We start from the raw sequence: 6,678 nt of genomic DNA, 5'->3' as shown, positions 1-6,678 counted from the left end.
GTTCCCATTTGTTAAAACAAAATGGTACTTTTTTAAGCAAATGATGAAAATTGAATACTTTCCTCACAGTAGGAATATCACTGGTATCAGTCCTATAGCCAGAATGACCATGTGCCCCTGGGCCCTGGAAAATATCCCTTAGAATGTAGTGGAGTCAGAATTTTCCAGTGGGTGACCTGTCTCCTTAAAGCTGTTGTAATTTGCTCAGTGTTCTTCTTTCAAATATCATTTAAAGCAGTGCTGGGAAAAAAGAACTGCAGTTCTTCAAGTATCAATGTCTGATCCACTGTTTTGACTCTTTTAAGCACGGATCATTATGTCTTCCTCAAATACCATACAGACTGAATGAAATGCTTAACCAGCAGTTAAGAGTGGCATATTTTTAAATCAATGCTGAAAACTAAGTAGTTTGATGGAGTTCCAATAAAAAAAAAACCCTACCCAACAGTCAGCAACCTGGAACCTGCAGCTGCTTCTTTTGCTTCCCCAGTGATTTAGGATTAATTTTACAGGCTTTATTACATTACATGATGTCACCCTTTCCATTCTCCAGGTGGATGAAAACATGTTCAGTGAAATGATCTTCCCTTGAAGCTGCAGAACTCAGTTTGGAGGGGAAGAACGAGGAACAGGTCGTAAATGTTTCTAGAACTGAATCACCTAGCTTTTGATACTGCTGCTAAATTAAATTACAGCTCCTATAGAACCTGACTGGAGAGAAAAATTTTAAATCAATTCTCATGGTAAAACAGGTAATCAGCTGAAAGAAACCATGGGATCGATCAAAGTACTACTGGAGAAGATGAGTTATGGAGAGAGTTTGTCTTTAATTGGCTTTGGATACAGTTACAAAGCCAAGAGTTACAGATAAAATCCCCCTCTTGCCTAAGCTCTTAGTTGACACCTGTAAACAAGTGATTCCGTGGAAGGTGGATGGAGAAGGCAGCACCAAACCATTAGTGCCAAAGCCATTTATCTTTGCCATGGTCATTAAAGAAAGACAGAAAAGTTCCTTTCTCCAGTGGATGGTCTCAGTGAGCTTTGGAATATCAGTGCAGTCAACACTATCAACCCCCCCAGAGCAAACTGAGGGTGTTTTCAGCAATAACACAGAGCTGAATCAAGCCATTACTGTGAAATTTCTCAGAATCTGGAAAACTAGGCTGTGTGAAGGTCCTTCCTCCAAATGTGGGAAACACTCGCTCAGCCATCCTATCCTCCATGGCACCTTCTTGGAGGACTGTGAATGTACCTATCAAAATCCCTTCAATTTCATGGTTTTTCACTGGCTACTGATACCAATGAAGTGCTTCAGGAATCCTTCCATGCCCAAAGCAGCTGTTTTGCACCTGGTATTATGGGAAACTGTGAAATGAGATTTTCTCAAGATTTTTGGGGGGTTGAGGGTGAGACGAGAACTGATGCATTGAAAAGAATGATATGAAGTTTTATTACTCAACGAAAATCATACATTCTGCAAGAATTCAATTGCTAGGAGTCTAATGAACTATCAGGACCTCATGTTTCATGGCTTAATTTTTTACTGATTTCCAATAAATATTTTTAATAAGGAAGGCAGGCTACAGTAACTAATCTTGGAAAAATCTTTCATACCAAGAGTAAGCCTCAAAAGATTTGCTTTTCTGTAGATAAATAACTCACAGAGAATAAACAAAATGGTATAGGCTGATTTTCAGTTATACAAAATACCGTGCTAACGCTGCTGCAAATTTTTCCATCAATATGGAAACTGAATTTTTCGTTGGGGTATTTTTATTAGTATCTGCTTTACTTACATTTCCATTTTCTGTTAGAAAACTGATATGTTTTTGGCTGAAAGTTCTTCCCTCCTCCAGTTCCCACTCCAAAAATCTCCAACCATTTTCTACTAAACAGGTTTTTGGCTTTCAGGTTTCCAAGAAACAAGGCAAATATATCTACTGTAACCCTTCTCTAAGCCACTTGATTTTACTACAGCACCAGGCAGGTTCCCAGCTCAGCAGAACAACAGTGATCCATGCATGCCAGCAGATATGCTGCAAAATAATTGTATCTCTGCCCCCTCCCTCCTCCCCCCCTGCTTGCAGTGTGCAGAGAAGAAAGGGAGAGGAAGGAGAAAGAGAAGAGATGTGCATGAGCAGACTTTTAGCTGTATTTTATGGGCTCAGACATTCATTCCTGTGTGAGAGTTTCAGAGAGAATATGTACCTTGGGATGGCTTGGAAGGGGATGATGGGATGGGGGTGAGGGAAGAGGGAAGAGGGAAGGATGGGGGAGAAATAATGGGTGGAGGGAAGGAAATGGGGGAGAAAAGTGTTAGAGAAATGGGAGAGATAAGAAGAAGGCAAAAAAAAAACACAAGTGAGGAGAGCAATGGTAGATGGTGGGGAAGGAGGAGAGAGAGAACCCTGCAGTCAATGTCCCTGCAAGTAAGGAGAGCAAAGCCTGGGGTTTTAGAGCTGAGGAAGTGGCAGAGGACCAGAGCCATGCCTTCCCCATGTGTGTGTGGTCCCTGACTTTTGTGTCCCATCCAGGTTTCTTCAGGAGGGGAAGGCAGGAGCTAGAAGGCTGTGATTTGTCACCCTCCCCACGTGCCCCTGTGGCAGAGCAGGGAAGGGGTGGCTGGGAGCTCCCTGCAGGGAGCAGGGTGCAGTGTGTGCTGTGATTAAACTGGTAGCTGCAGATCAATTATTTACTGCAGTGGAAAAAGATACACAGATGCATTTAATTCTTCCCCTATTAAATGGGTAACAGGCAGCAGGGCAGAGCGAGCCAGGCAATCCTACTGCATTGCAAAAGATAGCTCTAAGGATTCATCTTCCCCACACTCCGTGTTCCCATATGTTGTGTGAATGAGATGGCTTTGCTGAAGCCACTGTCTCCTATGGACATGATGGGTGTATTCCAGGAAAGCTATTAAGTGCAATGGCAAAGCCTGATGCCAATGGTATTCCCTACCCTTCCCTCCACCCCCCCCTCACTCCCTGAAGCAAATAACTAACTTCTCCCTGGCTCTTGTGTATTGGCACACATGAAATTTTTACTGATATAAATTATATAAATCCACCAGAGAGGCTGTTCTGCAGTAGCACAGAACAGGGAAGACTTACTGTAATGCAAAAACACATCATGGATGAATGAATGTAAGAAAACAACAGAAAAATCATTAACAATCCACAGGTCAGCTTAGTGTGCCGACCATATTTATTCATATGTGCTTAGGTTTCTCTTTTAATTCTAAATTAGAAATTTAATTACTTGAAATTAGAAAACCTGTTTAGCTGTATCACAGCTCCCAGGGAGAAATGCACTTTAAAACCTGATGACAGAAATGCCTTCTTTTTGGCAATCCCTTCTGCTTCAGAAGGGTGACAGACATCTTTTGGCAAATTGCACTCAGGCAAGGTAAGATGTTGCCACCTCTCTGGTAGGAGAAGGTAGGACCACTGGTCAAATAGTCACCAAGCCTCCCAGGCCTCCTTCATTGACTTGTTCAAACTGATAAGGCTCAGACATGGTGGAGCAGTGGAGTGAGGAAGGAAAGTGGATTAAGGCAAGACCCTCACGTGGCTGGTCCTGGGGTGCTTCAAGTCTAGAGGTCAGTGCCCAGATCTCCAGCATCCCCTGACAGAGCACAAGTTGCTGTTTCACAAGCAACAGTGGAGTAAAGCCCCATCCCAGGTGGGTGCTTGGGCAGGGTGCCCCTGAGCTCCCTGCATACCCAGCCTGCAGGAGGACACAGAAATGCCAGGAATCTCCCTCAAACCAATGATCAGCCAAGTAACAGGAAGACCTGGTTTTGAGCTATCTCCTTGAAGCAGGTTATGAGGAAAGCAGCAGCCCTGGTCCTCACCAGCACTCCCTGATAAACCATTGAATTGCTCCCCAGCTGTCCCCAAGTCATATTCACTCAAACACCACTTAGATACATCACTAAGGTCTGTTGCTCAATAAGCATTTCCCTCTTTGGAAGGAGTCAGAGCCCACCCAAGTCTGTCCAGACATTGAAAATTTGCTCTGTGCTTGGCTGCCTGAGTCAGATACAACAACAACAAAAAATTGTTGTATGCATGAAAGTCCTTTTTGTCTTGTGTGTGGGGGTGGGGGCCCTGCTGGCATTTTGATGAGCTTTTATGTTTTCTCGTTGAAGTTCTCATTCATGTGCCATGCTCTATTGATAAGCTGGGGACACTTCTGAGCAGCTTCATATGGAGTCAGTCCCATTTATTTCCTGCAGCATGGCCAGACACAAGGAAAGGGCTTCACCACCAGCCTTTGCAGAAGGCCTCCTGCTTGCAAGGGAGTTGGAATCTGGTTCCCAATCTAATTTTAAACAACCAACTCCTTCTTCCTCCACAAGGAGAGATCAGCATAGATCAGTGGGTAAAGCTGGAACTGGCTCACAGAGCTCCAGAGGTGAAGGAGAGGGTCGTTCCTCCATATAGGAGGACAGCTGTGATATTTGGGTGGCAAACACACCCTTGGTTCTGGGTCATGAAATCAAAATTAAAATTAAAATCTACCTTTTTCTGAATGTCTAGTGCCTTCCCAGGGGCTTTTTATGTTCTTTGGACACTTTAGTTGGTTGAGTAGGACCACTGAGAAGAACCTAGCTTATATTTTAGGTGAATATAACGTAAAGCTAATCAGCCTATGGCATCTTCAGCATTCAGCTGAAACCCCACCATATCTGCTGAAAGAAACAAGGGGAACATATGTGAGGGAAGAACTAAAGTGAAATTTGAGCTAAGTTACCAAGTGGTTTCACGGTCATCTTCCCCTCTGCTGAGGTGGTCAGAGAAGGATGTTGGTGTCAGTGACACTCTCCAGCTAAACTTCTCCTTCTTTCCCTGGACCAAAGCCAAAGGCAGAAAGGGAAAACCAAGAAGCCATCAATGCTACAGCCCTGCCAGCAGCCATGTAGCTGCTCACGGGCAGGAGCCCACGAGATGTGATGGACAAAGAAGAACACGTGTTGGCAATGAGCTCTCGATTCACATTTTAAACAACAAGCAGCAGGCAAGTTTCCCAATGAGTTCAACATTTGGTCAGGGGATATGGGTTCCTATAAACATATTTGTAGTTATGCTTGTGACTAAGTCAACCTCCTCCTCTATCAGCAGGCTAATAACTGCAGAGGAACAGCCAGCTTGAGCTCTTCTCAGAGCTGCTTTCCCAAATGGAAGCAGAGCATCCCCCAGAGGGTGCAGGTCACCAGCTGCCTCCGCCAGGATGAGGCCAAGGCAAGGAAACAGGAGATGCCTCTATGATAAAACTGGGTTGACTAAGTTGCTTTGGTGATAACTGGTGTGTAGGGTCCTAATTGCTTTAGGTGACTGATGACATTATCTGGAGGGGTGCAGGTAGCCAGCAGCCTGCTTCTCATGGACTTTGAAATCTGAGCCACGGCACAAAGAGCTGGGCTGTTCTCAGCTCCTGATCAGCTTTTCAGCAAGGCAGTCCTGACTTCCAGGCCACTTTGGAAATTAGGTATTGAGAGCCAACATTAACATTTCCCAAGATACCTAAATAACTTTAGGGCTTATTTTCTAGTATTAACATTTTTTAAGCAATAATAGTTGTAGCTTGGATGATAGATTATTGCTTTTGATTCAGAAATTACCTGGCTAAGTCCTCCAAAAGCCCTGCAGCTAGCGTTCCAAACTACTCCTGGATTTTCTGCTTTCTGCCACAGTATCCTCTGTATGGGATCTGTGGTTCTCCACCCCCAGGGAGAAAGAGGCCACCATTCTTTTCTTGATGGTAACATGGATAAGGTTCCAAATGTTTCTCTCCTGATACATGGGTTCATGGTACAGACGAGTCTGAGAACCACTGGTCTATATTTATAACTCACTATTTTGTGCCAGTCCTGTTATCATTCTCCTAATATTCTGCACTTTTATCTTCCCAGGGATCTCCTTCCTTTGAAATATTTTAATGGTCTTTCTTTTTTTTTACTTCTTTGCATTTTTGCACTGACATAATCTGATTGAAAATAAACTTTTAATTTTGTTTTGTATAAAACTGGCATTTTGGAAGAAAGATATTGCTACATTTCCAAGGCCTTAACTGTATTATTTAGTTCTGATCATTCTTTATTTAAAATTCATGGCTAAATTCTTGTTGACCCAATAAGTGCAAGTTCTAGAAAGAAAAATAGATTTATAGGATTATGAAAAAAATGGTAGTTTTTCTAATGTGGAAAGAGGTAATTAACCAATTGGATTGGGTTTGCACGGCCTATTTATCTATCAGGTATTGTGAATGTTTCAATACATTTCCTAGATCCATTTCTAATTCCCTGCTGAGCCAATATTTCCAAAAATACTTAGGCAGCGGGTGAATTCATCAGTGTCCTACTAAATGATAGCTTGCCTGAATTTTTATGATCCAGTCACAGTAGGAAAGTTAGCATCATAAAAAAAAAAAAATAATATTCTGAAATCTATGTAATTGTTCCCCTGCAATATCTAGGCCAGAGAGTGGAAATCACGTGCTACAGAATCCTCCTGGGAGAGTCAGGTGGAGGAGCAGGAAACCAAAGCTCATGGCTGTGCTGGGAATGACAACCACTATCAGAGCCTGCCAGGACCTCTGATACCACCAGTCACTCCCCAAAATGCAGTTAATAAATATCTATGCTGAAGTTATTGCTGAGTCACTGTATAAATGCAG

Source organism: Heliangelus exortis, chromosome 17 (genome assembly GCF_036169615.1).
Source record: "Heliangelus exortis chromosome 17, bHelExo1.hap1, whole genome shotgun sequence".
In the NCBI taxonomy this organism is placed as follows: Eukaryota; Metazoa; Chordata; class Aves; order Apodiformes; family Trochilidae; genus Heliangelus; species Heliangelus exortis.
Note: the sequence above shows the minus strand (reverse complement) of the source record.